This window comes from Crassostrea angulata, chromosome 4 (genome assembly GCF_025612915.1).
Source record: "Crassostrea angulata isolate pt1a10 chromosome 4, ASM2561291v2, whole genome shotgun sequence".
In the NCBI taxonomy this organism is placed as follows: domain Eukaryota; kingdom Metazoa; phylum Mollusca; class Bivalvia; order Ostreida; family Ostreidae; genus Magallana; species Magallana angulata.
In genome coordinates, this window is record NC_069114.1 from 49,114,414 (window position 1) to 49,138,336 (window position 23,923).

Here is a 23,923-nt window from a genome sequence, read left to right on the forward strand (position 1 = left end):
TACAAGGAAATAATAAAGATGAACAAAAGCCCAACAAAACCGGACCCAGGAATGTAGGAGAGCCAAATATGGGAATTTTTTCACTGACAGAGTAAAGATACGGGGTAGCAAACTTGTATGTTCCATTCGAGAGGCACTTAAATGAAAACAGAGATAAAAGTAAATTAATTATCATATTTTTTATTAGTTGTTTTAGATGAATATTTGATACATGTAATAAGAACACATTAATTGAATAATTGAAAATTATATGTAAGCAAAAATATAACAACACATGGGTAGCATTCTAGTTAAACACACTTATATAACCGTAATATACCTTTACTTTAATTGTACATATTAGTTTGAGTAATCAATAATGGAACACATAAATCCAATACAAAAACAAAAATCTATCTGCATATCTATATGTTATTGAATACTTGAGTATACGATTTTAATAAAAGAACGAGGGTGTGGTTTACACAAAAGAGCTCAGCGATCAAAGAAACGCGTCACTTATCACACACAGTACACAATAGATGGTACAAACTTTAAAGGTACTTTTTAATATCTATCTTCCATGTTTTTGTAGGCTTCTGATTTTAATGAAAAGCTGTAAAACAAAGAAATATGATTATGAGATCATAATAATTTAAAGAATTGAAAGGATTCATTTACTATGTAAAAAAAAATTAAATATTTTAAAAAAGACAAACTAAACCACATATATTGATAAAGAAAAAAATAGTGGTCAATGTAAAAAAAAACCCCACAACAAAATGAAAACAAACAAACAATCGATTAAACAATAGATATGTACTGATATTCATTTCTTAATTATTAAATTATGATACTTAACTGCGGTACTTACTAGTAATGGTCATAAGTGAGTTACAGAAAATGAACTGGATTTATGTGAAAGTAATCCAGATACACACACTAGTACATGTATAATAAATTTGATATATTTTTTGAAAAATAGTCAAGAAAATACTAATAGACTACCGTTTTTGAAAAATTGTATGTATTCGGATACAGTTTTAGGATAAAAAAATCCTTTGAGATTTAGTTTAATTCACATTTCATTAAAATTCTGCTCCTGTACACTCAATATGAGCTAATGTTGTCAAGTATCATTGACGGAAATCGTATTTCAAATACCAGAAACACGTACTATACTCTGTCCCGAGTTTTTGCTTCCACCACTTTTTGCATGATATTTCATTAATAGTAAATACCTTTGTGCTCAAACTACGTTCATCCACTAATATAAAAAATGTCCAGATTATCTGTTTTGAAACGCCCCCTCTACCGCTTCAGGTTTCAATACACATCCCGAAATTGAAAGTCTACGGAGATTTTGCATTGCAACAGCCATTAATAAGCCCGGATGATAACGTTAAAAAATTACGCGATGTATTCCGAGTGTATTCCGAATGGAGAAATAATGTAAACATTCCCTATTATAAATCTCCGTAAGGAATCTGTTTTCGTTCCTGTGAATTTTTCTGAGATGGAAATGGATAATTGTTCAACGAAGATATCTTGGATATATTCCCTTTTAACGATTTCAACTGTATTTCTTTCACATGTATGTGTAATTTTATTCAAAATCATCAAAAATTGATGGAAGCAATAACTTGGGACAGACTATAGTATGTTCCTTTCTTGACTTTTATAATATTATGATCTTTATGAGAAAAAAAATCCATTATTACCTGGCCGAGTGTTTCATCTTGTAGTATAGGGCCACAGATGTTACCAGGGCCGCCAGCACCAGAACACTCACTAGAGCTGTGACCACAATGGTTGTCGGAAAAATGTCTCCTTCTGGTTTGAGATTTCCATTTATTTCCAGTTTGTCATTAACGGCCTCCGTCACTAATCCACATCCTAAAATTGAAAAACGAATGAAATTTCTTATGAAGCTTATAACCATTTCTGTAATTAGAGTTAGAATCGTTTATTGGCGTGCATATTATGAACTATGATTCGAAACAAATAACATAACCTAACCATCTACTTTGCTCCATTCAGTGGTACTCCTTTCGGTGTTACAAGCTATACACTCCTCAGTTTCATGGATGCTGCCATCACCATAACATTTTCCATTGATGTAACAATATCCTACCTACAAGAATTTGAATGGTTGGTTTGCAAACATTTCATATAAATTTTTGAACATCTTAAAACAATTTAACATATTTAATGACAAAATAAGAGCGTCGTACCCTGAGAGTGAACTGGATATCCCCGGAAACATTGACTGTGTCCTGACAGACGCCGTCCAATACAAAGATGGTGTGATGTGTGCTGAAGTTACGGCCGTTGTTGGCCACAGAGAGGGTGATTCCCTGTACGAACCCCCGGGGGACAGAGCGTCTTCTCCTGGCCGGTCCCAGGGGACAGAACACCTCGGCTATACTGTCGTGGTCAGCTTGAACCATGTACTCAATGACGTCACCAACTTCTGTCTTGTTTTCTGTAACCTACATTACAATATCATCGTCTTTGAAATTATTTTTTGATATATGCCAAGTGCACTGACAAAAAATCACCATTCGGGTTCTTTTCCTCGCCTTAAATGCTTTTAAACATTTTAAGTTAAGCTGTTTCGTCCACACTGCCACAAATCTTCTGAATTTTCTGTAATTATAAACCTCAAACAAGCCAAAACAAGAGGCCCACAGGCCTTGAGGGTCACCTGAATACCACAATATACTGTAATACTAAAATAGTTAACGGATGACATACGAACAACGGTTAAAGGTTTCCCGAGTGACCTAAGTGACCTCAAACCATTCTTGTTCACTATAAAGCCATATTTGCATCCATCCATCCATCTATCCCTAAGTAAAAAGCCTGAATTTATGTCCTATGGACGGTGCATTTACAATTTAAATAACACATCATTACAAAATGGCTAACTTCTGATCCGAACGACATATCGTTTTATTAAAAGAATTATATCGACAGCAAAATGTAACTTTCTACATAGCCGAGTAAATAAAGTGCCGGGCATGTGGTCCGTACATTCCGAGTTCGATTCCCGCTTTCTAATTGAATTTTTTAGATATTCATTTTTTATCCCCGAACTGCATTTTTTTTCGCTTATTTGACATATATACATGCATTTAGATCATCTTTCTCAAATTTAAAAGTACAGAAGAAAATATTATATAGAGGGCTTCATAGAAATCATAGTCATGCATTTACTTTTCCTCAAATGGGAGTAGGAAGAAAATTTGCTAAGATTAAATAAATTTTCCTTTCAAGGCAATGTTGGCCCTTCCATAGAGCCTAAATCCCTTACCCAGAGGCCATGAATTTCACAATTTGGGTAAAGGCATCCCTCATCATCCTAACCATGTGCTTTTAATTTCTCTGCTGAATGTCTAGAACATTTTTATTTACAAATTTTTATCGAAAATGTATGCCCCTGGGGAATGGGGGTCATGAATTTCACAATTTATGTTCCACTTTTCCTATGAATGCTGGACACCAAACTTGGTCAAAATAACCCTAGTAGTTTCACAGAAGAAGCTGAAAATGTTTACAAATGTTAACGCACGATGAAGGGCGAAAATGGGATGCAATAAGTCACCTGATTTATTCAGGTGACCTAAAAAAATACCCACTTCATAATGAACACCGTATTTTCTCTGAAAAGGTAACTTTTAGATTAGATAAGTCTTTATTTTCTAAAGGATAAAACTATTTTTATTTTCATCCATCACTTACATGGTATTCCAGAGTTGACACATTATTTAAACAAGAGGCCCAGGGGCCACATTGCTCACCTGAGCAACAATTGCCTTAATTCTGATCAAATAAGCATTACAGTATCAAAATATCTTGACAACTAAGTACAATAGATCTTGCTAAAAAATATTGAAAATCTGCCAATTTTTATCCACCTCTTTTTATTTTTTTTGGGGGGGGGGTAAATACCAAGCCCCTTTTGTTGTTGTACCTGTAAGAAGATTTTTCTCTATTCCTATATACCCCCCCCCCCCCCCATTTTGTGGCCCCACTTTTCTCTAGGGAATCATGGTTTCATCAAACTTGAATCTGCATAACCTGTGCTTTCACACTAAGTAATGTGTTTTGGACCGAAAACTTTTCGAGAATATTTTAAAGATTTTCTCTATATATTCCTATGTAAAAATTCAAACCGCCATCACGGCCCCGTCCTACCACTAGGGACTGTGATTTTGGAAACTTGAATTTACACTACCCGAGGATGCCTCTACACAAGTTTAAGCTTTTCTGGCCAAATAGTCTTTAAAAAGAAGATTTTTAAAGATTTTCTCTATATATTCCTATGTAAAAATTCACCCCCCCCCCCATTTTGGCCTCACCCTACCCCTGGACTATTATTTAAACAAACGTGAATCTATACGATCAGGGGATGCTTCCACTCAAATTTGGGCTTTCCTGGCCTTATAGTTTCGAGAAGAAGATTTTTAAAGATTTTCTCGATCTATAAAAATTTATCCCCCATTGTGGCCCCGCCCTACCCCCAGGTACCATGATTTGAACAAACTTGAATCTACACTATCTGAGGAATGCTTCCACTCAAATTTGAGCTTTCCTGGCCTAATATTTTTTGAGAAGAAGATTTTTAAAGATTTTCACTATACATTCCTATGTAAAACTTGATCCCCCAATTGTGGCCCCACCCTACCCACCGGGACCATGATTTTAACAAACCTGAATCTACACTATCTGAGGAATGCTTCCACTCAAATTTGAGCTTTCCTGGCCTAATATTTTTTGAGAAGAAGATTTTTAAAGATTTTCTCTATATACTCCTATGTAAAACATGATCCTCCTATCGTGGCCCCACCCTACCCACAGGGACCATGATGTTAACAAACTTGAATCTACACTATCTGAGGATGCTTCCACTCAAATTTGAGCTTTCCTGGCCTTATAGTTTTTGAGAAGAAGATTTTTAAAGATTTTCTCAATAAATTCCTATGTAAAAATCCATTCCCCCATTGTGGCCCCACCATACCACCAGGAACTATGATTTGAACAAACTTGAATCTACACTACCTGAGGATGCTTCCCTTTTAATTTGAGCTTTTCTGGCCTAATAGTTTTTTAGAAGAAGATTTTTAAAGGTTTTCTCTATATATTCCTATGTAAAACTTGATCCCCCAATTGTGGCCCCACCTTACCCCCGAGGACCATGATTTGAACAAACTTGAATTTACACTATCTGAGGAAGCTTCCATTTTAATTTGAGCTTTTCTAGCCTGATATTTTTGAGAAGAAGACTTTTAAAGAATTTCTCTATATATTCATATGTAAAACTTGATCTACTTCTTGTGGCTCCTCCCTACCCCCGGGGACCATGATTTGAACAAACTTGAATCTACACTACCTGAGGATGCTTCCACACAAGTTAAGCTTTTCAGGCCGAATAGTTTTTGAGAAGAAGATTTTTGAAAAATACCAACAATTTTTCAATAATTCTTAATATCTCCCCTTTAAAGAGGGCGTGGCCCTTCATTTGAACAAACTTGAATCCCCTTCACCTAGTGGTGCTTTGTGCCAAATTTGGTTGGAATCTGCCCAGTGGTTCTTGAGAAGAAGATGAAAATGTGGAAAAGTTTACAACAACGACGACGACGACGACAACGACAGACAACGGACAAATTGTGATCAGAAAAGCTCACTTGAGCCTTTGGCTCAGGTGAGCTAAAAATATTCTCCTGTTTTAGGGTAAAATGCTTTACTCACATAGAAAACTGTCAGCAAGCATTTGAGGGTGTGCATATCTAGAAACCCGTAGCCTTCCACCAGGGCTCTCTAGCAGGTTCTTTTATCACAGAGCCCTCCCTCCTCAATGTTTACTCCATACACTAGTGAGGGTTTGTTCAGGTCAATGGAACAATCCTTAGCTCCAAAATCTTCATCACATTCACATGTTCCTGAAACAAAAACATGTGAACATCCAGTTATTTTTTGTATGGTAGAAAAAAGTGTATATGTAGTATTTGTTCTTGCTTTTCAACATTTATTCATTTACCATTAATACAGATTCCATGTCCACTGCATTCATTTGTACAGGTTTTCTTTTTAACTTGTTCTGCTATGGACGGCTTTCCTTCCTCTGTAACTGCTTTAAGTTTGGTATTATGAGGAATTTTCTTCATACAAGTTGTTCTCAAAGCCTCTCGACTCCCTCCAGCCCAAATCGTGGAATTGGTCATCTGAAAAGTAATTAACTATGACCTGGTTTCAATCCGATTACATTTTTTATTGTTCCGTGCCTTGATTATATCGAGAAAACAAGCTTGTTAATACAGCAAATGATGTTAAGTTGATATCTAAATATCTAAATAATTGTTTCCTGTATAGAAAATCATATTTAGTCTCTACTTAAATATCTTAAATGCAGATTAAATCATGTTGAAGATTTAAGATAATTGTTAGTTATCTCAATACAAATAGTTTAGAAAAATACTATCTCTTTTCCTTGTTAATTTCGCTGACTTAATTTTTTGAACCATTTTAATACCAAACACAGATTTATACGAGAAAATAAACACACCATGATATCCAAGACACAGTTTTCTATGAGAGAGTCAGGAGATACACTTGGAACTCGACTACATGCTTTGCAAGTTTGAGATTGTTTGATAAAGTTATTGCAAAAATCGCTTGCTTTTCCCGCGTCCAAATAACACAAGTTTCAAAAACATTTTAAGTTATTCAAATGATGCTATAAATGTTTGTCCATTGTTATCCTTAATCTTTTAAACGTTTATAACTTCTCTTTAACTTCAAGTCAATATCATAACCATCTTCAGGAGTGACCGTCATCTCAAATTGTTAAATTCCTTGTCCATGCCACCGGGTAAAAAATGTGTGTTAAAATCCATTATATCTTTTGAAAACTTCTTTATTCGTAACACAATTTAATTTATGTAGTTGGTTCATCAATTTTATTTTCTGATAGAAAGTTATATTATTCTGCATATTAATACCGTAATCAAGTGATGTGACGGGTTCCATGACAATCAAATGCTACGAAAATCAGTGTAATTAAAAACAGAGAACATTTTTTTTTTCAGAAAGAAAAAGAAACATAAAAACTGTAACGTGTAATGTGGGTTCAAACCACTGATAATAATATTCCCTAAACGTTTCCTACGTTTTTAAATGATTGGAGTAAAATCAACTCTTAAACACTTTTCATCAAATTAAATCAAACACGATGATTCTAACGGATTTATAACTAATTATTTTCCTTCAGCTATCCTTGTACAACCCTTGGTCTGAAACCACTGTTTTAGACCCGTTTCAGACCCTGTTCTGAACCTAGTCCGAACTTATTTATTTCTGAGCCTATGCTCCCGGACTATATGATATACCGTAATGTTTCAAATGGTCCACCCGGAGTATTTTGGGTCCCGCAAATGAAACAAAAAGCGTACCTACTATAATCGCTGTATCTCTGCTTTCTGAGGTCTTCTCTCCTCTGCGTCTATCAGCAGACTAACTACTATGCGCAGACGCTCTTCCTATTTATACCCTACGTCAATTCTGCTGACCGATCGCAGGGTCATCAAAACGTTTGAGACAGTTACCCACACCCAAGGAATAGCTTATGATTGAATAAATTTGATTGACCCTGATTGCTCTATTTACATAATCAAAGGAATTTTCATTACAAAACGAAATCTGATTTATCGCTTACCCTAGGTACTTTCTATTTATTGCTCAAAGGTTGAAGAACTTTTTACTATATAAAGATAATACACATACCTCTTCGGTGTCTGTGAATTCGCTCAGTTGAATGTCTTGTCTCTGGTACATTTTGTAGGAGAACGGTTTAACAACAGACCGTTTATTCCGGATTTGACATTTATTTTTATTTAGTGCTGGGTTGTCCTCCTTGGCACATTTTACATTGTTATACTTTCATGTTAAATACTGAAATCTGATTGGTTAAGACGCAGTTAATAATATTTACTATTACCCTCAGCGTTAGCAACGCACTTGGCAACGGGTAACATTAAAAAATGTTACATGCGCGAAAATTATGCGCGTACGGTTCGCTGTAGAATTCACGTTATTCCTATATAAAAGCAGTAAAATTTTCTTAAAAATTTTAAAAAAGACATTCAGTATAACAAAATAAATAGTGCCTGTTTGGGAGGATAACAGTTGAAATTGACACCCCTCGAAAACCATTGTCAACCGACGCGGGGTGTCAATTTCAACTGTTACCCTCCGAAACAGGCACTATTTATATAATGGTGTCCTCAGAGCATTCGCGAATTTCTTTAGGTTTGTTTCCGCGTACTTGTTCATATGGACATGTACGGTAGAATACATCGTGTTTCCAGCGAGGCAAAGCATTCAACTGGTCCTCGTTCATGTTTCCCAAAAATTCAGCCATGTTGAGTCTATCGTCAGGAAAAGGATATAAATGTATTTCATTCAGGGTACATTGAAGTCTTGATGCTTTCAGCTAAAACTCATCATAGCACAGGTAAAAACCTTGATGGTTTTAAAAGTATTTTTATTTTTTTAAAGATTAACCTGGTTGTTTCAGTACTCCACAGTAAATTACCGCCCCTGTCCATGAAATCATCCCATATATTCCCGTTCAGAGTTCCACACAGTCCGCCCGTCAGATCACGGTCTGATTTGGACGGATACACGTGTACGTTGACTGTCCGTACGTTATCTGTGGGGTAATCCTCCAACACCGCTTGAACATACGTACCACTCGGAAAGTATATCTAAGGATGAAGTTGAAGTATCAGTTTGTAATGGTAGACATAAAAAACACTATCTTTCAATTAATAACCCACACATTATTCATTGTTTTTATTTGACCAACTATACTTATCTTTTAGTTTAATTTATAAATCCTTTATAACGTGGTTATTTTGAATCAAATGAAGCTTAATAAAAGATAAGGATAGTGCATTTAAAAAAAAAGATAATTAGTCTCTATGAAGTATTTTACTGAATAAAAAAACCAACTCTATAGTTTTTTTCGTCAAGTTTTCGGGCGTCCAAAAGGTTCTCGTTGCAGGACAGGTATTTAATCCGTATGGGTTTATGTGGACATCGATCAATGACGAACACATCCGCCCCCGCCCGTACGGCTACAGCGCAGACACAGAAGGGGTCCCATGTGGGACGTCCTGGTCCCCTGTTACACGCTGTTGTCTCAATCTGAACCTATAGAATAACAATGAATAGTATCCCCAATAGTCTTTCATTGTTAGAAGTCTATATTACGATAAAGATGGAATACATTTTTTTTATATCCAATCTTCTAGTCACAATTTTGTATGTATATACAGTTAAAGTTTTATTAGCTTTCATTTATTTTTGTGATTAAAGGCGCTCCATAGAGTGCTACAGTCAGCTAGTCACTGACTGTTAGACCAGTTTTCGTGCGCGAGTTAGTTCTCGCCAGGTAGTTGAGAGATGGTGTGTTCTTTAGTAAGATCCTTCGTGGTATTGGACCAGCTCCTCCTTTGTCAGATTTAACGAAAAAAAGGTGTCCAAACAAAATAGATTGGCAAGATCATCATGAAAAAACTTGAAAGGGGAGGTAAGTCACAATTTTGTATATATGTTCAATTAAAAAGTTATTTATTAGTTAGTAGTTATTATTTATTTTTGTGAGTAATGGCGCTCCATAGAGTGCTACAGTCAGCTAGTCACTGTCTGATAGACCGGTTTAGTTCTGGCCAGGTCGTTGAGAGAAGGTGTGTCCTCTAGTTAAAACCTTCGTAGTACTCGTCAAAATGTCTTAGAACCTACATGTGGCCTATGTCTATTTCTATTTGTGCGAGACGAAATCCTGTGTGGAGTGTTTGAAAAAATTATGATGATGAACCAGTAACGTACAAAACATTAAGTCAAAAAAGTGATTTTCTCTTACATGTAATTTAGCCTATTTGGCTGAAAATTGAAAATCCAAATCTGATGGCATCACTGGCATGGTAGTATGTGTTTCCAATTCCGGTGATGTGATGTTAGGACACTGTAAGCTAGTATAGTGAATTGGGGTAGTGGTAAGCTCGTTGAAATTTGGAAAATGCACTCCTTGTACCTCAGGAAGGAGTCTTGCAGCATTCCCACGTTTGTTTTCAAATGAAAAATGCGTCGACTTTTCAAATTTCAGAATGTTTTGGGACGTTTACGAGGTATCTTCTAAATTTCTAGGTACCGCACTTTGAAAATACTATTCAAGAACAGAAATATCTGGATGGATTACACCCATTGCAAGTGTCCGCAATCCAGAATTTTACTACGAGGTAATACTTGTCGATGTTTGTGTTAACCAAATAGGACAAAACCTTGCTAAAAAGTGTTGCATTGTTCTTCAAATGCGTTTCTTTTATTGTCATACAATGTTTTAATTTATCCAACTCTCTTGAAAAAACTTTCACGGCACTTTGGTTATCAATAACTTGTTTCTTCTCAAATCCCCACAATACTGCGCTCCCTCACATGGCCCTTAAGAACAACCCCACTTTGTGTGTCCAAGTCTAAAATGACAGTTTCCACATTTGAGTTCAGTTTGATCAATTTTGACATTTAAGTTTTTCTCTAGATGAGATACGTGGTTTCGTGCGCTATTAATTTCTACAGACTTCATCTTTTAATTCATCAATAAAAATTTGTAGCGGTGACTTATGGATAAGTGTTGATAATTGGCGCTGGTCATGTTCATGAAGATCTACATTGATAGTGATATCAGGTGAATCATTTTGCTCTTCAACAAATAATAATTTCGGTTTTAAAAGCTTTAGAAGCTACCTGAGTTTGCTAGGATACTTGCTGGGGGAACATCCATCAAACGTTTTCATTTTGAACCGACGCAAGGACGATCCAGCGACAGGGACGGCGCACCTGAATGCCTCGGCAATGCACGTGTTGCTGATTGCTATTATACAGTTAGCATCATCGTCAAGATATTGCTTTTCAAAAGTCCTTCAAACGATTAATTCTTGTCTGTATTTCACACTATAACTCTTCATTAGTACACAGTTTATCTGGTACATTGAACTTGATTATCTCCCCTGGCCCATATTCCACTTGCACTTGAATATCCTCCATCTTGTTTCTAGACATGCAGTTCGGGCGATTATAATTTAAATTGTAGCAAGTTTTAACGTAATCAAATATGGGGTTTATAAATGAGTGTTCGCTGATAAAATAAAGATATACTATTTCAAAGTTTCGCGCTGAATTATAATATGCAAAGTCGTTTGTCGTTTTCTAAGGGATGTATAAAAGTTAGGTTTAAAACAAACAAAATGGCAACCGCAAAGGACCCCAAATGTAGAGAATACAAGAACAGCGTTGGTACAAGCAAAGACCTGTGACTTCTGATAGTTCAAGAAATAATAGAGCATGGAGAAAAACTGGATACGGTGATGTTTCCAAGGGTATTTTTACTGTCGTTGCTAATAAATATCGAGTTTCATCCATGACTTCTTCAAAGCTGTAAAAGGTATGTGTCCAACGGAAACGTAGAGGCGACCCCGCAACATTTGAATGGTCGTCCCAAACTGACACCTCCAGATGTAAACGTGATCGAATTTGTAAAAAATGAGTCGCCAACAATGACCGGAAAAGAAATACAAGATAAAATTAAGAGATACTTTCCTGTTTCGGGTACCTATCTGTTTAAAATTGTTTTAGTAATATAAAACCGCATTCATAAATGTTGTTACAAAATTACAATATAGACTACACAAGGCAGGTAGTGCGAGTTTTGTGGGAAAAGTTGTTGGTAAATTCGTTTATTAGTCTTCTTTTTTATCTTGGGATCTTTTGGTGTGTTTTGTATTTGTTGTTTTGTAAGGGCCATTTCTGTGAAAACGATCTAAGTGACTCTTTCGAAAGAACTGAACTATATGTACAAACGTGTGAGCCGCTCAAAAGGTACCGGATTTACCCAATGTGATATGGTGTATACCCAGGCATATATAGATTTTGGTCAAAGAAAGACGGCAAGACAACTTAAATTTATAGATGAAAGCGGGTTTAAGGTCACATGCGGTGACAGAAATTTTGGTCATTCTAAACAGGGGAAACCATGCATCGAAATCGGCCGGAATCTTGCTGGCAGAAATTTGCCTTTAAATTTGTCGTTTGGTGTGATTTTGTTTTGTATTTCAATTTCGTTGATGGTTCCTCAAACACAGCCTTTACCTTTACTTTTGGCACGAGTCATCATTCTCTCAGGACGACTTCCGACGACCAGCATTTTTCCCGGTGTTGTGGTCATCGTTGACAATTGTGCCATTCCCCAGAAGCGTGTCGAGAGAATATTAACTCAATTTCTTGGGTAGTAGAACATGGAGTACACGTTACTTACGACATATTAAAAAAATTATAAAAACAGAAAAGTAGAATTTGACCTAAATCGTGACCATGTCCCTTTCGTTATTGTATCATATCTAAACTTTGTAAGACAATAAAGCAAAAATACGAGAATACGTAAATACCTCCATAGAGAAACCTTTTCTCATTCCCCAGTAGAGAACGAATCTTCCAGGGTTTTGATTTTCGTATCTTACAAAGAAGATGAATGAAATCAATTTAGACGGTCATTTCTTCTATGAAATACCATAACATTCTGATGAAATTGTAAAGAATTTAGGCAGACTTTTCAAACTAAACGGTATCTACATTGTAGAATATGTGAATAAGTAACCATTTCATGATCTTGTATCAGAAAATATTAATACCAGAGGACTTACCTCCTTCCATCAAACGTCAGTACGTGTGGATCATTGACGGCGTGACATTCCTTGCCATGCCAAATATCAGGGCTATGTAAAATCTACAAAGTACACCCCAGGTAAATGTAGAGCTTGTATAGAGCATATACAGTCATTTCTGGAGAAAATGTAAGGGAAAAACGTTAAAACTTTTATTATATTTTTAAAATTTATCAACTATTAATATTATTAACTGATTTGCCTTCATCAAATTATGTAATTGTAAATTATTTCTACATTATCATAAATGAAATATAGCTTAAGTAAACACATGAACATAAACATCCTGGAGCTCGATCCCACTCCACTCAGGACTTCCTTCCTTCTGTCCAGTTATCATTCCGATCCGGAAAGCGCCATCTGGTGAATCCGGAAGTACCAAATCGTATTCAGGCGTGTCAATAAATGCAATTGGAAGGGTGACTTTTTTATCCCAATCCGTTTGGAAAATTCTAAACCCACAATTTTTTCCTTGACTTATTAAGGTTTTTGCAGATTTTAAAACTGAAGAACATTTTTTCGGATCTCTTGGAACGTTCATCTCAATATCCAACCCACAGTTTTCTACACTGCCATCTGGCTTGAAAGGACAACCGAAAGGAACTGTTAACTTGACTTCAATATGCCCCTCTGGTTTGTCTCTTTTGATGTTAACTCTAGTGGACACGTGACCTGCGTTTAAAAAGTTTTGTGTTCTTAACAATTCGTTAATTGATATTCCCAAAATATTTATTTCAATTTCACAAATTAGAGAATTAGAGATTTATTTACTTACTTGTATGCCAGCAAAGAAATTTTTACTTATCTCTGAGAAAGGTCCGGGCACCTCGTCTGGTACCTCTTTTAAGCGCACAGAGCACTTCATCTTAAATAAAGGTTCATCAATAGGACTCAATTTTAAATATGAAATTCTATCTTGTTTTAAAGATTAGTTTCCACAAAAATAACAAATATGTAAACAAAATAGAAAAACATACAAAATACCAGGAGAACCATAAACTCAAATATGCCACAAAAAAACCCCAACAACAATTATTAAAAATAAGTAATGGCAATAAATGACCCCAATGTCTGAAAGTATATTATATACTTCACTTAAACGCGGGATTTATGGAATGATGGGTGTAGTAGGCGTCCAGATCCCCTCAGTCTATAGGTATTTCAGGTTTATACTATGTCTGGGTTTATGTATCGGTTTTTATTGTACTTCTGTGACAGGTGAGTGCATCATCGATTTACATCGTCAAAAAGTGACGGAAACGATAACCTCTGACGTACTGTAATTTATTTAGTAAAGTAAACAATGGTTTCCGTGGACATTCCACTCCCTTCTCTTTTTAGAAGAAAACGAATCCTCTTTTCAAGGGGGAGGGGGGATTCGCATGCGTGCATTTTCAATGTTATACATTATGATTAGCAATAAAAAACAAAAACTAAATAAAATTTAATTTGTTGTTGGAAGCTAACGCACAGAAGGGAACATTTTGAAGTGTTATAACTTACGTTGATGCCAAGCTTCTGATATCCTTTTGTTCTATCTTTATCGTTATAACCCAGATCTGTATTTCTTATTGACTCCTTTTTGACGGCATCTTTTATCACAACAGGCGTGTCTTCTATATACCACATCACCTGATAGTAGTAGCCGAATTCTTTGGCAGTAAAGGAACAGACGAATTGTAGTTGCTGCAATGCTGTCTTGACCTCCACCATCACAAATTGGTGGCCCACCACGGGCCGTTCCACCACATCAGTTGGTGGAGTACCTAAATTCGACTTTATATTTGTTAATGAATTTCGCAATGCTTCCCAGAGTAAACGAAAATAAAATATGAATCCACTTTGTATCCAGATTTTTGTTTATGTTGTTTCTTAATTAGGAGATAAAAGTGTTTTACATAAAAGTACAAAGTTTTAATGTTTAAAATGGATAAAAATCACGTGAATTATTGATAATCTTGTGGTTTGCGGTGTTAGGACTTTATGTTCTTTTTTTACAAAAATATTGTACTTACCTTTGGCAGAATATTCTGAAAATTAAGCTTATAAAAGTAATATTTAACGACTTAAGAAAATAAATTAAATCTAAAAACGACTCATCAAAGAAAATAAATTAAATCTAAAAACGACTCATCAATAGATCGTAGCACATAAAAAAGGTCTTTTTCCATAACCCCGGGTGCATATTGGAACTCTTGGCCGACGTGTAATATTCCTTACATTGACGTAAATTTTGTACATTATTTTACTGTTTTATGTAAATTTTCAGTTTATATTCTATATGCGAACCTGCATAATTGTTGTTATTGTTTTTCTGGCTTCGAATACGTGCATAGTGCATGTATTAGATAGCTAATTTGATCTCGACTGAGTTACAGGGCAATGCGAGATGTAAGCAAGACCTTTCTAGCAAACTACTTTGAACTGTTCAATGTTTAGAGGTATTCAACTTATAAACGGGATGAAAGGATAGCGGTGACGATAGAGAATTATGGAGGATAATGCCTTTTACAAGACAATGGAGTGGTGTTCAGCTTTATTTAACTTTAAATAACTATTGTCATTTGAGTTATCGTTTTAAGATAACTATTCTTGATTACCAAAACAATCTTTGCTTTGATAATAGCACTTAAATGTATAGAAATAAGATCATACCATTGGATTCCAGGGAAGAAAGCAAGATATGAACGTAAACAGGAAGTAAATGCAACTTGAATTTTTGTTTTGTAAGGCTAAAAAATAATTCAAAAGGAGCTTTGGTGAATTTTAAATTTAGTTGCTAGTCCCAATGAAATTGTAAAAACTCACGGAAACAGTACGCCTTGTAGCAGCTTGTTGGGGGTGTTAGGAAATAAACGTTGTAGCCAACACATTTCTTGATCTTGATTGGCAGTGTTTGGGCATACGAGTCCTGCAGTCCCACGACGCATGCGTCCCTCTCAACTTCCTCGCCAACGTTGAAATTGTGACCCCTGACCAATACTGGGAAACACGAGAGGTTCAAATTTTAACATAGAAATAAATATGGTAAAAAGGTTTAAAGATTTTCTTTTCATGAATTACAATGCTACAATTTGTGAAATTACTATGCAAGCATCCTAATATCATGTGGATTCAAAATGATTAGAGTTGTAACCCCTTGACTGGGACCAAAAGAGGTGTTTAAAGTTTAACATAGAAATATATTGGTAAAATGTTTAAAAGAAACTAATATGAAATGATACAAGGAACTGTTGTTTAGATGAGCGATGTGGCCCATGGGCCTTTTGCTTATAATGTGTTTAAAGTGGCATAAGGCCAGGTGGCCTGGGTGTGAAATCATACTAATTTAATAAGTGTTGATATTCCATGTAAAATTGTTTACACATGTCACAGTAAATAAATAAATTACTTACTTATACAAAAAAAAGTATTTAAATAAATACAAATTTTTCACAATTTTAACACAAAATGTCAGGCAAAATTAAACAATTTTAATTGTTTCCACTTATTAAACAATAAAGTTAGGTCAAGTTGAATTGCTTGGGGAAATTATATATCAGGGGCAGCCAAGACGACTCACCTTTCATCCAAATTGGATAGCGAGTCCCACACCACTCAGGTGTTTTGGTTCGGTCTGTAATAAGTCCTGTGCATCAGCTCTGACCCAGCGGCCGTCCCCCAATGAGTACCGATCACACAGCATCAACGACCGGTCGTGAATATGATTTTCCTTAAATCTTTGGTCCATTTTTTCAAGAATAAATGCCGTTATGCAGGGGTCGTCTGGATCTGTTTGAATATATATATATATATATATATATATATATATATATATATATATATATATATATATATATATATATATATATATATATATATATATAATTTTATTTTTGTCAAAATCAGTTTCTTCCAAAAGAAAAACAAACTTACAGTGTTGATAATTACAATATTTCCTGAATTTATTTTACTATTGAAAAAAAAAAATACATTTAAGACAAGTTCATTGACATTGATTATGCACGATCAATTGCAAGTGCATAATTCTACTGTTGATAAATGCTGTTTTATATATAAAATATCTTCATCCACTGAGTACATTTTCTCATATCTTCAAGAAATTTTATCTGATGCAGGTATTGTTTTCAACTCTAGATACTTTAATAACCGTTTGTATCACCAATTTTCTTTATTCGATACCATGCAGATAACATGCTTGAATTAGTAGATATACTAGGCAACACGTCCACAGACAGGGAAGGGAGTGTCAAGATGGGGGAGAATGAGCATGTGCAAGGAGAGGTAAATGATATATTGAAGAAGGCAAATATGAAGGGTTGCAGAACACAACAAGCATGGAGCCTAAATACGATAGGGACTTCTACAACACAACGTTTCATTGTTGGAGTTATTGAAAAAGGACCATTACAAGATTACATTTCTGTTACAATAAGTGTACGATACCCTACCGTCACCAGCAAATCAACAAAAATAAGGATTAATCGAAGATTCTGCAGGTAAACTGTGTGGAAAAGTATAAAGACAGCTGGTTTCCACTTGAATAAAAAGGGCGTAAATCTTGAAAATAAGGAGTAACCATCAGTGTTCGACAAAGGGGGAGACTGTGAGCTGACGATAAACCTCGACAGGAACTTGTTTGCCAGACATCGTAGAAACAACTCTATGTACGAAACGTTATGGTCTAAACAAGCTAAGACAAGAGTTGCCATAGAGCTGCCATAAAATGGGTGGAAAACTGAGACAAGGCGCACCATTGAAAGATCCCGAAATATACGGACCTACTTGGAGCATGCAGGGAGATGGGTTGGAAAACTTTATTGTCTTTTGTCAATGTTGGATGCAGAGATTTATAAGACTAATCAGCGTGGAAGCTGTTTAAGAAGCTAGGAATGGTGCGCGAAGGGCTGCAATACAACGAATAGCAGACACAGCAGAGCAGTCATCTTGCCTGGAACCAACGAATTGTGGCTGGTCATCACCGCTGACTAACCGAATTGAGGATGTTCTTGGTACATAGTCGAAACATCCAAGATAAGACGTTACAACGAGGTCGACTCAAATCAGGCATATACTTATCAAATGCAGGGGACCAAATCAGCAAAATAACATCTTCTGTAAGTAACTTTTTTTTATTGTTTTAAATGTCAGATATAAATATTGAAAGTGTAACCATGATATTTTGCATTATACAGTACAGTGTAAAAGAGTTTCATGTCTTTTTTCAAAACGGTGTCCTTCAAGCTAAAAAAAAAAAGATATTAACACATTTGCACGCAATGCATATATTGTAGTTGTTTCTTTTCTTAAAGAAGCAGTGACTAGGTATATTGGAATTTTAGCAGTTATAAGGCTGAAAAAAACTACACTCTTTTGAAAAGTTGAAAGAAAACTAGAGCAGAGCTCGTGGCAAAGCCCCGAGTAGGTCTTCCGTTGTTGCTGCGAGTTGAAAATATATGTTACGATTATAATGACTATACTTTCAGTTCTGCTTTTGTTATAAAAACGTGTTGTGATTGAAAGTCTGTATATAAAACGTGTTTTGAAAAAAGAAAGGAAGAAAATATTTTAGGAAAACTATTTGTCGAGCAGAGTTTATGTAATCGTTTCAAACATTGTTTAAAAAATGAGATATTTAATGGCGAGTTAAATTTTCAAAGGTTAGCAAGCATTGTTATAAACATTAAACAGTATGTACTCATGATTCATGTCAGGAATTGTATTTCTTTTTTAAACTGAACTCGCCTACAAAACACGTAAACTTTTCTCAAAGATAACTTCTATATTAAAATATTTCTAAATTTTAGAAGACTATGTGCATGTTTAGAATTGCGTGCTGACAAAATTTACAGACCCTAAAACGTACTACTACACCAAAAAAGCGTGCGGCTAACGTGCGAGAAACGTTTCGTGTAAACCTTTTAGAGTTTCATGTAAACCGTTTAGCGTTTCGGGCAAAGCGTGTAAATCGTTTCGAGCAAAGCGTGAGAGAACCGTTTGAAACGTTCATCAGATTTCATTCGGAACTCTCTGACAAGTTAATTGTTTTAAAATGGCGCCCGTGTTTTACATTACTTTAACAAAATTGAAGGAATTTTTAACAAACAAAAGAAAGGTATATGTATTAAAAGACGACTAGTTACAGAGTACATGTATATTTAACGTTTTCATGCGATGTTTTAGTACTGAAACAATATTAAAATTCGCTATAAATAAAAAATATTAAATACAGTTAGCGAAACATGATTTCTATTGGAACAAATTAAATCAACTTTAACTTGCACGATAATGTTTTGATAAGCATGTATTTTTATTATCTATTTACATCGATAACTCTTACTGAGACCATTCGGCTGTGTACAAGTAGCGACATCGGGGCGAGACCTGCACCTGGCTGAACCTGACAATCAAACTCTGTGTATTTGTTTTCATTGGATGGTCAGGCGTCTCTCTTTTGTCAAAAGCCGACTTCAAGGTAATCGGAATCAGAATTTGATGAAACACACAATTTAAATGATAGAAAATTTATTAATTATTTGAACAAAATTAAATGTAAACATTGAAAGGAAATAAAAAAATTAATTATTATGGGAATCTATACGCATGGTACTCAATTCAAATAGATTATATTATGATTTTATTATTTTGTGTAGTAAAATCACCCTTCCAACTGTTACTCAATTACATAACAATTGATGACCTGGGGCTATAAATGTTCTGAGCTGTGTGCGCTAAAGCGGCACAAGATTCTCGGTCGCATGCGGCAATAGAATTAATACAGACTGGCCGAATAAACAAAGGGGTGGGAAAGTGAAACAAAATGTTACACAAAAGAAGAAACCACCAAAAATGATTTTCGACAGATCTTGCTATCTTTTCTCCAATTAGAAAAAAAACCCAGCGCGGGCACCTGTCAGCGGGGCGGGAGGAGGGGGGGGGGGTGGCAATGAGTTCGCTTCCACAATGAAACTACAGAAGTGATTAATATGTGACCGATAGAATCTAATCTAAAGTTGTTTAAACTCATGTGAATATTTTCTAAAATAATCATCGAATGCCTCAATTCAGGGCATTCCTTTATCGTGCTAGCACCTACCGCAAACATGTAACATGGAACTTTGATTATAATTTGATTTGATTTTTAAACTACCTTGTACGCTATCGTATAAATCAATGCTTAATCAACTATACATAATAGTTGAAAACATAATAAAATAAAGTTGTGTCCGTGCGGAATATGAAACATAAACGCGTCATAAGGTACATGTACAAGAACACGAACCGACCGCGGATCACTTAACCACTCGCGCCGGATCTCCTCAGCCATGTGCGAGGGATGAACATTATTCAAAGGTTTAATATTTGAGGGGGGTGGGGTGGGGGTGTTGATTTAAAACATTAATTGTACAGTTTTTAAAGTAGTTAACATAAACCAACCAACCATTAGTTTATGTCTAACGATTTTTCCGATTTGGAGTAATATCGTTCATTAATATTCATTTACACTCAAATATTTAATTAAAAATATACAAGTAGGACAAACCTTTATAACATAAAGTTAAAACAGTTCTTGTATATTCGGCTATATAAACTCAAACACGTTCATATGCATGTAAGTGTAAGTCGCGGTGTGCGAATCTTGTGTATTAAATAACCGCTTACCGCTAGGTAATGCAGCCGTGGCTGATCTCCTCGGCCGTGGGCGAAGGATAGATTACGTAAAGGTACAACGCACAGAAACACACAGCTCAGAACCAAGGAAGATTTGAAAAGTTTGCAGTATAATGACCTTACTCTATCAAATAGAAGTTCTTTATTTTCAACTAAAAACCCACAATTGATCTATGTCATTATTGCTTTAGAGAATGACATTGCTTTCATTAATTAAATGAACTATTTCTTACTTGACATCCAATCGTTTAATCCACAAAAGATTTTGTGTAATCAAAACTAAAACAATTCTTGAGTTCGCGGCTAAATAAATTCATATATGAGAGACGCAACTCTCGTGTATTAGATAACCACTGACCGCTAGGTAGTCCAGCCGCGACCACGGTGACCGATTTTCTCGGCCGCGGGCGAGGGAGAGCTTACGTAATGGTACACACACAGCTCTGATTCAAGGTAGATTTTGAATGCATGGTGTTTATAACAAAAAGGTAATGCATATATTTTTTCATTCCATATTTTGTGTTTTACTAGAAAAGAAAAAGAATGTTTTGTTTTCCAATTCCCGTTTTTTAAGGATTGTGCACTATAACACTTAACAACAATGACTTAAACTCCTAAAAAAAAGCATGTATTCTAAAAAAAAAAAAATCTTATGAATTAATGCCTCCTGTATAAACCAGCATACTTTCTGCGGTAACTTCATGCCAGTTGTACTCACAAAGTCTTTCGTTAACTTGTCAAATAAAAACAGGTACATGCTAACATGTAAAGCTTTTTACACTCATACTACACAAATCACTTACAAAATAACATTGAAACGACCTTCATGAGATCCCAACAAACAACTTTTCCAGCGACAGCCATGTCAAAATCCTAACCGTTTTTGAGTTATTAAGCAAAATATTTTAGGGGCCATTGGCCCTTAATTTAAGGGGCCAGCCCCTTTTTATTGGTGTCAAATGAAAGCCCTTGATATTTTGCACAACTTTTATTCTACATGTCTTAACAAAATGTTTTTCGTTTAAAAGATATAAAGGAAAACATGTCTAAATTTTTGCACTTTTTTAAATCCTGTTTTTTGACCCCCTACCTTTTCCTAAATAAAAAACGTAATCTAAAAACAAAAACAAATGTGCACAACTACAATGTCTCTGTTATTCAAATTCGTTGGATTCCCAATCCCTGCTATCATAGTCTCGGAGCCTTTGTCTGGAAACAAAAGGCCCTAAAAAAATTTAAAAGGGAAATAACTCTTTAACGGAAAGGGAATTCTAAATTTTATGAATTGCTTAAGATAGTGTTTTGTAAAGTACATTAGCCCTGAAAATTTGAGCAAAAACCGTTCAGAAATGAGCAAGATATGAAGCCTCAAAGTTAGCGTCTAGGAAACAAAAAAAACTAGAGCAGAGCTCGTGGCAAAGCCACGAGTAGGTCTTCCGTTGTTGCTGCGAGTTGGAAATATATGATATGGTGTCAAATGATTTTATTTATATTCAAAATATTTTTTGCTTGTAAAGTGTGCTGAAAGCTACGGCAGTTTTAACACTGTAATGTACACAGGGTACTCAAAGATTAAAATGACGAGTTTTATTATGACGTCACAAACGTTGAACGCTGTTAACTGCAACGTCACAAGCGAAAATCAAAGTTCACACTTGCAGCTGTTACTGTGGCTCTTCAATTAATATGAACTAACCCTTAGAATAAGATAGGAATTTTAAGGTATAAATCACATTTGCAGACAAGGCATGAAGTTGAAATAATGTAAATATAAGCATTAAATCATGATTTTTTAAAGTATACAGTCTTATAACTGCAGCAATGTTTGCATACAAATTTTCATAATGCGCTAACGCGAGTTACTCAATTTGTATGCACACACCGCTGCAATTATAAGACTATATACTTCAAAAATCATGGCTCAATGCTATAGTAATGACTAAACTTTCAGTTCTGCTTTTGTTTTAAAAACGTGTTTTATTTGAAAGCCTGTATATAAAACGTGTTTTGAAAAAGTAAGAAAGAAAATGTGTTAGGAAAACTATTTGTCGAAAACAGTTTATGTAATCGTTTCAAACATGTTTAAAAAATGAGATGTTTAATGGCGAGTTAAATTTTCAAAGGTTAGCAAGCATTGTTATAAACGGTATGTACTCCTGATTCATGTCAGGAATTGTATTTTTTTTTTTTCGAACCCGCCTACTAAACACTTAACATTTTCTCTAAGATAACTTCTATATTTGAATCTTTCAAATTTTTTTAAGACTGCATGTATGTGAAAGTTTAGAACTGTTGCGCGCTGACAAAATTTACAGACCCTGAAACATACTACTACACCAAAAAGCTGCAAATTACGTGCGAGAAACGTTTCGAGTAAACCGTTTAGCGTTTCGTGTGAATCGTGAAGCACTTCATGTAAACCGTTTAGCGTTTCGGGCAAAGCGTGCAGGGTTTCGGGCAAATCGTGAAAATCGTTTCGAGCAAAGCGTGCAAGAACCGTGTGAAACGTTCATCAGATTTCATTCGGAACTCTCTGACAATTTAATTGTTTCAAAATGGCGCCCGTGTTTTGCATTACTTTAAACTGTTTGTGATTGGCAAAACTCTTTTGTAGGTATTTTTATTAAAAAAATATATAAGAAATGATATACTTATCTTTTTACAAAATTGAATTAATTTTTAACAAACAAAAGAAATGTATATGTATTGAAATACGACTAGTTACAGACTATATGTATATATAACGTTTTTATACAATGTTTGTACTGGTACAATATTAAAATTCGCTATACATAAAAAATATTAAATACAGTAAGCAAAACATGATTTCTATTGGAACAAACCTAAATCAACTTTAACTTACACGATCGTTTTGATAAGCATGTATTTTTTTAAAATTAATTTACATCGATAACTCTCACTGAGATCATTCGGCTGTGTAAAAGCAGCACACATAACCTCTGACATCGGGTGAGACCTGCTTCTGGCTGAACCTGTCAATCAAACTCTGTGTATTTGTTTTCATTGGATGGTCAAGCGTCTCTTTTTTTGTCAATAGCCAATGGAAAATTAAAGAGACAGTACGGCGCATCTTATCGAAAAACCGACTTGAGCAAATTTTCCGATCGGGTTCGGTATTTTTGTACTACTCATGAATGTATAAACTTTTAGAAAATTACAAAGTTCTCCGTGCAATAAATCTAATTATTTCATTAAAATTAATAATTATGTATAACCTATCACATAAATACATCGCAACGTGTTCGGGGTTCAGCCTTCTATACTATTACGCATGCGTATTTACTGTAAACAAAACACATGCAGGGCTCGCGAAGAATCTTCTGGACAGGTTTGTTGATAAAAATATGTTTTTTTTCTACTTCTCATAGGTAATAACTGTTCAAAGTTTTTTAAACAACCACATTTATTATCTTGTAAGCATGTACATGTATTTTTCGTGTTTATCATAGGAGTTGCTACAACCTAAATCT

The 23,923-nt window shown here is 35.1% G+C and overlaps 1 pseudogene; it reads right to left on the reverse strand.

Moving 5' to 3' along the window:
• Nucleotides 1–510: 510 nt before the first annotated feature.
• Nucleotides 511–16,522, reverse strand: LOC128180897 (uncharacterized; annotated as a pseudogene).
• Nucleotides 16,523–23,923: the final 7,401 nt, after the last annotated feature.